The following is a 14,219-nucleotide window of genomic DNA, read 5'->3' on the forward strand; positions in this document are numbered from 1 at the left end:
TATTTTCTCTTTATCCTCCCTCTAACAGCTTGTCAACTCCCTGAGGATAAGCTGCCTGTTTTTATTCATTTTTCTATGCTGAGTGTCCACAACAGTGCCTGGCCCATGGTAGGGAGGTAATGCATATTTATTGAATGGATTGTTAGGAAAAGAACCAAAGAAAATACATTACCTTTCATAAAAGTAAAAAGGTAATAATTAACAATATGAAACTGGCATTTCAGAAATTGACTTGATAAGCACTAAAAGCGATTTAACTAGCAAAGCTAGGATAACTTGGTGAGTATTTATGTATTGCTGATTCAAATGACATGTCTGAAAATGATGACAAATTATAGGATAAACTAAATTGAATTCTGTGAGATTCATATCTAAGGTGGAAAAAAAAACCCTGAAAGCCAGTGTTCTAAACACAATGAGGAGAGTGTTGAGAAATTCAGACAGACATTCTTAAGAAGAATCTCCTCAGTGTGAGGACCTAGGTCTCTAATAGAAAGGTAATAGAACGTGACTCCTGAAAATGTGGCCAAGGACCAGCAACCCAGCATCTACTGGTGGCTCCTTAGAACTGCAGAATCTCAGGCCCCTTTCCATATCTGCAGACTTAAAGGTCTGCACTTTAATAGGATGCTCCGGTGATCCATCTGCAATTGGAAGATGGAGAAGCCCTGCAGTAGAGTGTTTAAGAACTCTCACTTGGGATCCAAAACCTGTTCCTCTAACATACTCTCTGTAACACTTTAGATAAGTCATGCAAACTCCCTAAGCCTCTATTTCATCATCTGTAAAATGGTGATCATAATAGCACCCAAGTCATAGGCAAAGAAATTATGATAACAAAGATAATGATGGCTAACATTTATTATGTAAGTGCTGAGCAATGCTCTAAGCACATTATAAGTATTTAACCCTCACCAGAAACCTGTGATGGCTGTGTCACTATTATTCCCAGTCTATAAATGAGGAAAGGGAGACTCAGATAGGTTTAGTGACTTAGCTAAAGCTGCTCAGCTAGGAAGTGGAAGGACCAGTATTGGTTTAACTAAGTAAGCAGGTAAGCATTTAACCTAGTGCCCAGCTCATAGGAAGTATTCAACAACTGGTGGCTTTTCTTTTTGCTCTTGTTCAGATTAATGACACAATCTTTTCCATGTGTTTGGTCTTCCCATTCCACCTTGCCTGTAGTACTGCCGATGGCTTCTTATCCCCCTTTCTGCCCCGGAACAAACCATTGATTTATGGGATCAGGTCTCTCTACTAGGCTAGCCTTCTCTAGAGAGGCTCCAGTCTCCTGTTTCCTCCACATCTGGGTGTCCCACTTCCAACTTGGTTTCCTTTCCTGCTGTTCACTCCACCAAATGTTCTTCCTACCTTCAAGCTCATAGACCTGTCAATGCCACTACATCTCACCTTTTTATTTTTTTGGAGGTATGCTCTCGCTCTGTCCTCTAGGCTGGCATGCAGTGGCATCATCTCAGCTCACTGCATCCTCAAACTCCTGGGCTCAAGCAATCCACCTGCCTCAACCTCCTGAGTAGCCTGGACTACAGGCACATACCACCACAACCAGCTCTTTTCTTTTCATATTTTTGTTTTTGTAGAAATGAGGTCTCACTATGTTGCCCAGGCTGGTCTCAAACTCCTTGCTCAAGCAGTCTTTACACCTCAGCCTCTCAAAGTGAGGGAATTACAGGTAAGATCCACTGTGCCAGGCCGCACTTCTTAAACCTTTCTTTCCCTCAGTGGACCTGAAGACTGTGGCACCTCCTAGGATAAGGTGAATGAGAAAGCCAAAATAAGCACAAGCCTGCTAATGCTGATGGCATGATATTACTCATTCTACATTGTCTTGTGTGCATGTATGAGTGTGTGTGTGTGTATGTGTGTGAATGAGTGAATATGAATGTGAATGTACATATGAATGTATTTACGAGTGTGTAAGTATGTGTGCTGGCACATATGGGTTTTAGATGAACAGGGGCACATTACAGCAAGCCAAAATACTGAATAAAACAGTATGGTATTAGGTGTTGCCTTTTCACTTTTTAGAAGAACTCTTCATTAGAACAAATCACTTGGTGTAATAGTTCTTTAATTAGCAAACTGAGTTCATTGAAAATATGATTCAGTTGACATGGTATTTCAGGAATGAGACTACCATATAGGATGAAATTTGTAAGACACATACATACATACATGAACACACAGAAACATTCACCACCCCTCCCCCGACACACATACAATTACCCAAATAAGGCAATCTGTGCCTTGCTTAATTTGGGTGGTTGTTATAAGACAGGGTTAGAAAACTTTTTTCTGTAGAGTCAGGTAGTAGATAGTAAATACGTTCAGTTTTGAAGGCCAGATGGTCTCTGTGGCAACTACTCATCTCTGCAATTGTGACACAAAAATAGCCATAGATAATAACATGTAAGCAAACAAGCATGGATGTCTTTTATAAAACTTTATTTATAAAAATAGGAGGTGGGCTGGATTTGGCTGGTGGGCTATAACTTGCTGATCTCTGTTATAAGGATTAAAGAGTATCTCTTCAATGGAATACAGTTGACACTTGAACAACTTAGGGGTTGGGGCACCAATTCCTGCACAGTTGAAAATCCATATATAAGTTTGACTCTCTTGAAACTTAACTACTAATAGTCTACTGTTGACTGGAAGCCTTACCAATAACATAAAAAATTGATTACCACTATACTGTATTCTTACAATAAAGTAAGCTAGGAAAAATAAAATATGATTAAGAAAATCATAAGGAGGAGAAAGTACATTTACTATCCAATAAATGCAAGTAAATCATCATAAAGGTTTTCATCCTCTTCATCCTCCTCATGTTGAGTAGGCAAAGGAGAAAGAGGAAGAGAAAGAGTTGGTCTCGCTGTCTCAGGGCTGGCAGAAGTAGAAGAAACTCCATGTATAAGTGGACCTACACAGTTCAAACCCATGTTGTTCTAGGGTCAACTGTACTACATATCCATTAAACAATAAGATACAGGGGTGGAGCCAAGATGGCCGAACAGGAACAGCTCCAGTCTACAGCTCCCAGCATGAGCGATGCAGAAGTTAGGTGATTTCTGCATTTCCAACTGAGGTACCAGGTTCACTGCACTGGAGAGTGTCAGACAGTGGGTGCAGGACAGTGGGTGCAGCGCACTGAGTATGAGCCGAAGCAGGGTGAGGCATCGCCTCACCTGGGAAGTGCAAGGGGTCAGGGAAATCCCTTTCCTAGTCAAAGAAAGGGGTGACAGATGGCACCTGGAAAATCGGGTCACTCCCACCCTAATAATGTGCTTTTCCGAGGGTCCTAGCAAATGGCACACTAGGAGATTATAGCCCGCACCTGGCTCGGAGGGTCCTATGCCCACGGAGCCTCACTCATTGCTAGCACAGCAGTCTGAGATCAAACTGCAAGGCAGCAGCAAGGCTGGGGGAGGGGCTCCTGACACTGCCCAGGCTTGAGTAGGTAAACAAGCGGGCTGTGAAGCTCGAACTGGGTGGAGCGCACCACAGCTCAAGGAGGCCTGCCTGTCTCTATACATTCCACCTCTGGGGGCAGGGCACAGCCAAACAAAAGGCAGCAGAAACCTCTGCAGACTTAAATGTCCCTGTCTGACAACTTTGAAGAGAGTAGTGGTTCTCCCAGCATGCAGCTTGAGATCTGAGAACAGACACACTGCCTCCTCAAGTAGGTCCCTGACCCCCAAGTAGCCTAACTGGGAGGCACCCTCCAGTAGAGGCAGACTGACACCTCACACGGCCAGGTACCCCTCTGAGACAAAACTTCCAGAGGAATGATCAGGCAGCAACATTTGCTGTTCACCAATATTCGCTGTTCAGCAGCCTCCGCTGCTGATACCCAGGCAAACAGGGTCTGGAGTGGACCTCCAGCAAATTCCAACAGACCTGCAGCTGAGGATCCTGACTGTTAGAAGGAAAACTAACAAACAGAAAGGACATCCACACCAAAACCCCATCTGTATGTCACCATCATCAAAGACCAAAGATAGATAAAACCACAAAGATGGGGAAAAAACAGAGCAGAAAAACTGGAAACTCTAAAAATCAGAGTGCCTCTCCTCCTCCAAAGGAGTGCAGCTCTTCACCAGCAATGGAACAAAGCTGGACAGAGAACGACTTTGATGAGTTGAGAGAAGAAGGCTTCAGACGATGAAACTACTGCGAGCAAAAGAAGGAAGTTCGAACACATGGCAAAGAAGTTAAAAACCTTGAAAAAAAATTAGACAAGTGGCTAACTAGAATAACCAATGCAGAGAAGTCCTTAACGGACCCGATGGAGCTGAAAACCATGGCACAAGAACTACATGATGAATGTACAAGTCTCAGTAGCCGATTCAATCAACTGGAAGAAAGAGTATCAGTGATGGAAGATCAAATGAATGAAGTGAAGTGAGAAGTTTAGAGAAAAAAGAATAAAAAGAAATGAATAAAGCCTCCAAGAAATATGGGACTATGTGAAAAGACCAAATCTACATCTGATTGGTGTACCTGAAAGTGATGGGGAGAATGGAACCAAGCTGGAAAACACTCTGCAGGATATTATCCAGGAGAACTTCCCCAGTCTAGCAAGGCAGGCCAATATTCCAATTCAGGAAATACAGAGAATGCCACAAAGATACTCCTCGAGAAGAGCAACTCCAAGACACATAATTGTCAGATTCACCAAAGTTGAAATGAAGGAAAAAATGTTAAGGGTGGCCAGAGAGAAAGGTCAGGTTACCCAAAAAGGCAAGCCCATCAGACTAACAGCTGATCTCTTGGCAGAAACTCTACAAGCCAGAAGACAGTGGGGGCCGATATTCAACATTCTTAAAGAAAAGAATTTTCAACCCAGAATTTCATATCCAGCCAAACTAAGCTTCATAAGTGAAGGAGAAATAAAATCCTTTACAGACAAGCAAACGCTGAGAGATTTTGTCACCACCAGGCCTGCCCTATAAGAGCTCCTGAAGGAAGCACTAAACATGGAAAGGAACAACTGGTAGCAGCAACTGCAAAAACATGTCAAATTGTAAAGAACATCAAGGCTAGGGAGAAACTGCATCAACTAATGAGCAAAATAACCAGCTAACATCATAATGACAGGATCAAATTCACACATAACAATATTAACGTTAAATGTAAATGGGCTAAATGCTCCAATTAAAAGACACAGACTGGCAAATTGGATAAAGAGTCAAGACCCATCAGTGTGCTGTATTCAGGAAACCCATCTCAAGTGCAGAGACACACATAGGCTCAAAATAAAGGGATGGAGGAAGATCTACCAAGCAAATGGAAAACAAAAAAAGGCAGGGGTTGCAATCCTAGTCTCTGATAAAACAGACTTTAAACCAACAAAGATCAAAGGAGACAAAGAAGGCCATTACATGATGGTAAAGGGATCAATTCAATAAGAAGAGCTAACTATCCTAAATATATATGCACCCAACACAGGAGCACCCAGATTCATAAAGCAAGTCCTTAGTGACCTATAAAGAGACTTAGACTCCCACACAATAATAATGGGAGACTTTAACACCCCACTGTCAACATTAGACAGATCAACAAGACAGAAAGTTAACAAGGATATCCAGGAATTGAACTCAGCTCTGCACTAAGTGGACCTAATAGACAGCTATAGAACACTTCACCCCAAATCAACAGAATATACATTCTTTTCAGCACCACACCACACCTATCACAAAATTGACCACATAGTTGGAAGTAAAGCTCTCCTCAGCAAATGTAAAAGAACAGAAATTATAACAAACTCTCTCTCAGACCACAGTGCAATCAAACTAGAACTCAGGATTAAGAAACTCACTCAAAACCACTCAACTACATGGAAACGGAACAACCTGCTCCTGAATGACTACTGGGTACATAATGAAATGAAGGCAGAAATAAAGATGTTCCTTGAAACTAATGAGAACAAAGACACAACATACCAGAAACTCTGGGACACAGTCAAAGCAGTGTGTAGAGGGAAATTTAAAGCACTAAATGCCCATAAGAGAAAGCAGGAAAGATCTAAAATGGACACCCTAATATCACAATTAAAACAACTAGAGAAGCAAGAGCAAACACAATTCAAAAGCTAGCAGAAGGCAATAAATAACTAAGATCAGAGCAGAACTGAAGGAAACAGAGACACAAAAAACCCTTCAAAAAATCAATGAATCCAGGAGCTTGTTTTTTGAAAAGATCAACAAAATTGATAGACTGCATAAAGAAAAAAAGAGAGAAGAATCAAATAGACACAATAAAAAATGATAAAGGGGACATCACCACCAATCCCACAGAAATACAAACTACCATCAGAGAATACTATAAACACCTCTACGCAAATAAACTAGAAAATCTAGAAGAAATGGATAAATTCCTCAACATATACACCCTCCCAAGACTAAACCAGGAGGAAGTTGAATCTCTGAATAGACCAATAACAGGCTCTGAAATTGAGGCAATAAGTAAGAGCTTACCAACCAAAAAAAGTCCAGGACCAGACGGATTCATAACCGAATTCTCCCAGAGGTACAAGGAGGAGCTGGTACCATTCCTTCTGCAACTATTCCAATCAATACAAAAAGAGGGAATCCTCCCTAACTCATTTTATGAGGCCAGTATCATCCTGATACCAAAGCCTGGCAGAGACACAACAAAAAAAGAGAATTTTAGACCAATGTCCTTGATGAACATCGATGCAAAAATACTCAATAAAATACTGGCAAACTGAATCCAGCAGCACATCAAAAAGCTTATCCACCATGATCATGTGGGCTTCATCCCTGGGATGCAAGGCTGGTTCAACATACGCAAATCAATAAATGTAATCCAGCATATAAACAGAACCAACGACAAAAACCACATGATTATCTCAATAGATGCAGAAAAGGCCTTTGACAAAATTCAACAATCCTTCATGCTAAAAACTCTCAAAAAACTGGGTATCTCAAAATAATAAGAGCTATCTATGACAAACCCACAGCCAATATCATACTGAATGGGCAAAAACTGGAAGCATTCCCTTTGAAAACTGGCACAAGACAGGGATGCCCTCTCTCATCACTGCTATTCAACATAGTGTTGGAAGTTCTGGCCAGGGCAATCAGGCAGGAGAAGGAAATAAAGGGTATTCAATTAGGAAAAGAGAAAGTCAAATTGTCCCTGTTTGCAGATGACATGATTGTATATCTAGAAAACCCCATTGTCTCAGCCCCAATCTCCTTAAGCTGATAAGCAACTTCAGCAAAGTCTCAGGATACAAAATCAATGTGCAAAAATCACAAGCATTCCTATACACCAATAACAGACAAACAGAGAGCCAAATCATGAGTGAACTTCCATTCACAATTGCTATAAAGAGAATAAAATACCTAGGAATCCAACTTACAAGGGATGTGAAGGACCTCTTCAAGGAGAACTACAAACCACTGCTCAATGAAATCAAAGAGGATACAAACAAATGGAAGAACATTCCATGCTCATGGGTAGGAAGAATCAGTATCGTGAAAATGGCCATACTGCCCAAGGTAATTTATACATTCAATGCCATCCCCATCAAGCTACCAATGACTTTCTTCACAGAATTGGAAAAAACTACTTTAAAGTTCATATGGAACCAAAAAAGAGCCCGCATTGCCAAGTCCATCCTAAGCCAAAAGAACAAAGCTGGAGGCATCACACTACCTGACTTCAAACTATACTACAAGGCTACAGCAACCAAAACAGCATGGTACTGGTACCAAAACACAGATATAGACCAACGAAACAGAACAGAGGCCTCAGAAATAATGCCACATATCTACAACTATCTGATCTTTGACAAACCTGACAAAAACAAGAAATGAGGAAATGATTCCCTATTTAATAAGTGGTGCTGGGAAAACTGGCTAGCCATATGGAGAAACCTGAAACTGGACCCTTCCTTACACCCTATACAAAAATTAATTCAAGAGGGATTGGAAACTTAAATGTTAGACCTAAAACCATAAAAACCCTAGAAGAAAACCTAGGCAATACCATTCAGGACATAGGCATGGGCAAGGACTTCATGTCTAAAACACCAAAAGCAATGGCAACAAAAGCCAAAATTGACAAATGGGATCTAATTAAACTAAGGAGCTTCTGCACAGCAAAAGAAACTACCATCAGAGTGAACAGGCAACCTACAGAATGGGAGAAAATTTTTGCAATCTACTCATCTGACAAAGGGCTAATATCCAGAATCTACAATGTATTCAAACAAATTTACAAGAAAAAAACAACCCCATCAACAAGTGGGCAAAGGATATGAACAGACACTTCTCAAAACAAGACATTTATGCAGCCAACAGACACATGAAAAAATGCTCATCATTACTGGCCATCAGAGAAATGCGAATCAAAACCACAATGAGATACCATCTCACACCAGTTAGAATGGCCATCATTAAAAAGTCAGGAAACAACAGGTGCTGGAGAGGATGTTGATAAATAGGAACACTTTTACACCGTTGGTGGGACTGTAAAGTAGTTCAACCATTGTGGAAGTCAGTGTGGCGATTCCTCAGGGATCTAGAACTAGAAATACCATTTGACCCAGCCATCCCATTACTGGGTATATACCCAAAGGATTATAAATCATGCTGCTATAAAGACACATTCAAAGGTATGTTTAATGCGGCACTATTCACAATAGCAAAGACTTGGAACCAACCCAAATGTCCAACAATGATAGACTGGATTAAGAAAATGTGGCACATATACACCATGGAATACTATGCAGCCATTAAAAAATGATGAGTTCATGTCCTTTGTAGGGACATGGATGAAGCTGGAAACCACCATTCTCAGAAACTATCGGAAGGACAAAAAACCAAACACCACATGTTCTCACTCATAGGTGGGAATTAAACAATGAGAACACGTGGACACAGGAAGGGGAACATCACACACTGGGGCCTATTGTGGGGTGGGGGGAGGGATAGCATTAGGAGATATACCTAATGCTAAACGATGAGTTAATGGGTGCAGCACACGAACATGGCACATGTATACATATGTAACAAAACTGCATGTTGTGTACATGTACTGTAAAACTTAAAGTATAATAAAAAAAAGATACATAGATTAGGATGGAAAGCTATCCAGGACACATTGAGAGAGTTGAAAAAAAATCACGTGCAAAATTCTTTATATTGGGTACTCCCTTTTGTAATAGCAACAAACTATACATCTACATATATAAAGAACATGGTCTACAGGAAACAGAGGGTAAATGGTTAACAACTATAACTATCTCCAGTGGTGTAAGATTAGGGAACATACTGTCTATACTGTATGTTTCTATAGTTTTGATTTTTTTAAAGAGCAAGAACATGTGTATAATCAGAAACATAATATAGCTTTTTAAAATAGTATGTATGCATTTTGAAAGCTGTAAAGTTTTCTGTAAGTGTTATTATCATTGTTATTACATGCTTTGAAGAAAACTAGTGTTCTATAGATGTAAGCCATTTTCCCATGGGATGCCTAGAAGGAAAGCAGAATTGGCACAGCCTATCTTGAACACCTTGCCCAGATAGGCCAGGCTTTGAGGCTACGAAGTGATAATATTTAAATTCTTAAAAATCTTTTCAGAAATACCTCTAGAGGGAAAAAGATAAAAATACAATTTAGCTTCTGGAAAATATTCTTTCCTTCTCCATATGTGGTCTGTATTAGTTTCCCATTACCCTAGTCTCCCACAGAAAGAAAATCACATTGGTAAGTTTTTATAAAACATATCCTACATGCACTAGAAGGTCCCAGAGCAAAGGATGAGTATATGCGAAGAGACAGATGTCCTAGGGGGTTTCCAAAAATAGGCAGAATCTGTGTTATGGTGAAAAGAAAGGCACTGTGAATCAGGAGAGCTCAGTGTCAGTTGTAGCTCTGCCAACCAGCTCACCACACAACTGTACATGAGTCATTTCCCTCCTATGGGCCTTAGTGATGCTATCTGTCAAATGAAGACCTTCGATTAGTTGGTCTTGAAGGGCTTTTACAGCACTAATGTTAGAGTATGCCATCATACTCCAGAATATCTAGAATATCTTATATTTAATAATGGACCTTGTATCTAAATATATCTGTATTAGTCTGTTTTCACACTGCTGATAAAGACATACCTGAGACTGGGTAATTTATAAAGAAAAAGAGGTTTAATGGACTCACAGTTCCACATGGCTGGGGAGGCCTCATAATTATGGAAGAAAGTGAAAGGCACATCTTACCTGGCACCAGACAAGAGAGAATGAGAGCCAAGCAAAAGGGGTTTCCCCTTATAAAACCATCAGATCTCATGAGACTTATTCACTACCACGAAAACAGTATGGGGGAACTGCCCCCAGGATTCAATTATTTCCTACTGGGTTCCTCCCACAACACGTGGAAATCGTGAGACCTATAATTCAAGATGAGATTTGGGTAGGGACACAGCCAAGCTGTATCATTCTGTCCCTGGACCCTCCCAAATTTCATGTCCTCACATTTCAAAACCAATCATGCCTTCCCAACAGTCCCCCAAGGTCTTTACTCATTTCAGCATTAACTCAGAAGTCCACAGCCCAAAGTCTCATCTGAGACAAGGCAAGTCCCTTCTGCCTATGAGCCTGTACAGGCATTGGCTAAATACACCCATTCCAAAAGGGAGATAGTGGCCAAAATGAAGGGGATACAGGCCCCATGCAAGTCCAAAATCCAGCAGGACAATCAAATCTTAAAGCTCTAAAATGATCTCCTTTGACTCCATGTCTTACATTCAGCTCACACTGATGCAAGAGGTGGGTTCTCATGGTCTTGAGCAGCTCTGCCCCTGTGGCTTTGCAGGTTATAGCCTGCCTCTTGGTTGCTTTCATGGGCTGGCATTGAGTGTCTGCAGCTTTTCCAGGCACACAGTGCCAGCTGTTGGTGAATCTACCATTCTGGGGTCTGGAGGATGGTGGCCCTCTTCTCATAACTCAACTAGGCAGTGCCTCAGTGGGGACTCTGTGTGGGGGCTTCAACCTGACAATTCCCTTCTGCACTGCCCTAGCAGAGGTTCTCCATGAGGGCCCTCACCCTGCAGCAAACTTTTGCCTGGACATCCATTCATTTCCATACATCCTCTGAAATCTAGATAGAGATTTATAAGCCTCAATTCTTGACTTCTGCACACCTGCAGGCTCAGCAGTGGAAACTGCCAAGTCTTGGGGCTTGCACCCTCTGAAGCAACATCTCAAGCTGTACCTTGGCCCCTTTTAGCCATGGCTAGAGTGGCTGGGAAGCAGGGTACCAAGTCTTTATGCTGCATGTAGCAGTGGGGCCCTGGGCCCAGCCCATGAAACCATTTTTTCCTCCTAAGCCTCTGGGGAGCAGCCTGTGATGGGAGGGGCTGCCACAAAGGTCTCTGGCATGTCCTGGAGACATTTTTTCCATTGTCTTGGGGATTAACATTTGACTCCTCATTACTTATGCAAATGTCTGCAGCTGACTTGAATCTCTCCTCAGAAAATGGGTTTTTCTTTTCTGTCACATCAACAGGCTGCAAATTTTCTGAACTTTAATGCTCTGTTTCCCTTTTAAAACTGAATGCTTTTAACAGCACCCGAGTCACATCTTCAATGTTTAGCTGCTTAGAAATTTCTTCCACCAGAAACCATAAATCATCTCCCTCAAGTGAAAAGTTCCACAAATCTTTAGGGCAGGGGCAAAATGCTGCCAGTCTCTTTGCTAAAATGTAGCAAGAGTCAATTTTACTATGTTTTCAACTAACTCCAATTCCCAAGAAGTTCCTTGTCTCCACCTGAGACCACCTCAACCGGGATTTCATTGTCCATATCATTATCAGCATTTTGGTAAAAGTCATTCAACAAGTCTCTAGGAAGTTCCAAACTTTCCCGTATTTTCCTGTCTTCTTCTGAGCCCTCCAAACTGTTCCAAGCTCTGCCTGTTACCCAGTTCCAAAGTCGCTTTCACATCTTTGGGTATCTTTACAGAATTGTCCCACTTTACTGGTACCGATTTACTGTATTAGTCTGTTTTCATGCTGCTGATAAAGACATACCCGAGACTGGGTAATTTATAAAGAAAAAGGGGTTTAATGAACTCACAGTTCTATATGGCTGGGAAGGCCTCACAATCCTGGTGGAAGGTGAAAAACACATCTTACATGGTGACAGACCAGACAGAATGAGAGCCAAGTGAAAGGAGTTTCCCCTTATGAAACGAGCAGATCTTGTGAGACTTATTCATTACCTTGAGAACAGTATGGGGGAAACCACCCCCATGATTCAGTTATCTCCCACCAGGTCCCTCCTACAACATTTGGGAATATGGGAGCTACAATTCAAGATGAGATTTGGGTGGGGACACAGTCAAACCATATCAATATCATTGCTGAGTTGCATCTTGGGGATATTAATGGGAATGGAAAGGAGTTGGAATAGGAACCATTAGGCAACATGACACTTTCCCATATTCTCTTTACAGAGCTCCTCAGCCTTCAGCTTCCTGTTTGTACTTCAGATTAAATTAAGGATGCTAATTTGATTTTTCCCCAAACAAGGTTACATACAATAAATCAAGTTTCCTCCTTGCAGTTGACCATGCCAAAACACCTCTAGATTAAAATTCAAACTCCGCTGTTCATATGGCATAATTAAGTATATATTTGTGTAAGCATTCACATATAAGAACCAACCTCTCTTCTATTTCCCTGCCTCCCTCCCTTCCATTCTCCCCATTCTCTACTCCATGCTTGTACACATTTAGAAAGTGATCTGTCCTTCTAGTTGAATGCTACTGACATTCTCAAACAAAATATGCTGTGATTAATAAAATGATGAATCAAATCTATGGCATGTCATTGCTTTTCCTTCCTTCTCCTTGGCTTCTGGTAGTTTCCCTAGCGTAGTTCTTATTGCTACTTCCTATAATGATATAGCCTTTTTCCATATTCTTCAAACCAGAAAAGAGAGTCTTATAACTCCCTAACACAAGCACCTATTCTTTTCTAACTTTCCTCTCCCTGTTTATCTTCACTTTCCTTTGGGTATTTTTCCTTTTCATTTTCCTGTGATTTTTGGCTATCAGAATTTTCAAGATAGTTCTATTTCCAATTCTTCTCTGTTGTCACCATTAATCAGCACTGCCATCTTAGCTCACATTTACTGAGCACGTATTATGTCTGAAGCACCATGTTAAGCTTTCACTTTCATTATCCTGCAAGTTCCTTACCAAACCCCTATGAGGAGAGGTACTGTTAGTATCCCTGTTCTCTAGATGAAGCAGCTGAAACAGAGTTTACATAATTTGCCCAAGGTCACATAGTTAATAAGTGACAACTAGGATTCAGAATCACATCTATCTAGACACCAAAGCCTATGAACATAACCACTACACTATATGGCCTCAATTGCCATCAGACCACGTGGCCTAAAAAATATCAGCCCCAATATTCTGGTTTAGATTTATCAGTGGGTTGCATGGTCATTTTTGGTCATAGAGAGAAGTTTTCTGAATGCAATTCAAAATGTCTAGGAGTAATCTTAATTGGAACCATATGAGACCTACAATAGAGAACTCTAAAACTTTACTGAGAAATATATTTTAAAAAGACTTGAATAAGTAGGGGATAACACCATGTTTCTGAGTTGGAAGACTAAATGTGGTAAAGGAAGATTAATTCTCTTTTAAATTACTTATAATTTCAGCTGAATTCCAAACAAAATAATAGCAGTACTCCTTTGGGAACTCAATAAAGTAATCCTAAGATTTAATTGAGAAAAAAATGGAAAAACATTGCATAGAAAATTTTGAAAAACAAGAGTAATTAATGGAAATTCATCATATCAGATATTAACAATTTCATTTATACCTTACTGCATTTGAAATACAGGTTATAGACCTATAATTATTAAAGCATTAGGGTACTGGAACAAATGTAGACATACAAATGAATGAAGTCATGTATATTGCCCATGCTGATCTTACTATGTATATGAAACAAATACATGATAAAAAGGTATCTCAAATCAAGGGGGAAAAAGGTTTATTAATAAATGATATTGGGACAAGTAGTTAATTAACTAGGGAAAAATAAATGAAATACTTATTACACACCATTAAGTAAATTCCAGATGGATCATTGAGTTAAATTTTTTTTTTTTGAGACGGAGACTCGCTCTGTCACCCAGGCT

Source organism: Hylobates moloch, unplaced genomic scaffold (assembly GCF_009828535.3).
Source record: "Hylobates moloch isolate HMO894 unplaced genomic scaffold, HMol_V3 SCAFFOLD_7, whole genome shotgun sequence".
In the NCBI taxonomy this organism is placed as follows: domain Eukaryota; kingdom Metazoa; phylum Chordata; class Mammalia; order Primates; family Hylobatidae; genus Hylobates; species Hylobates moloch.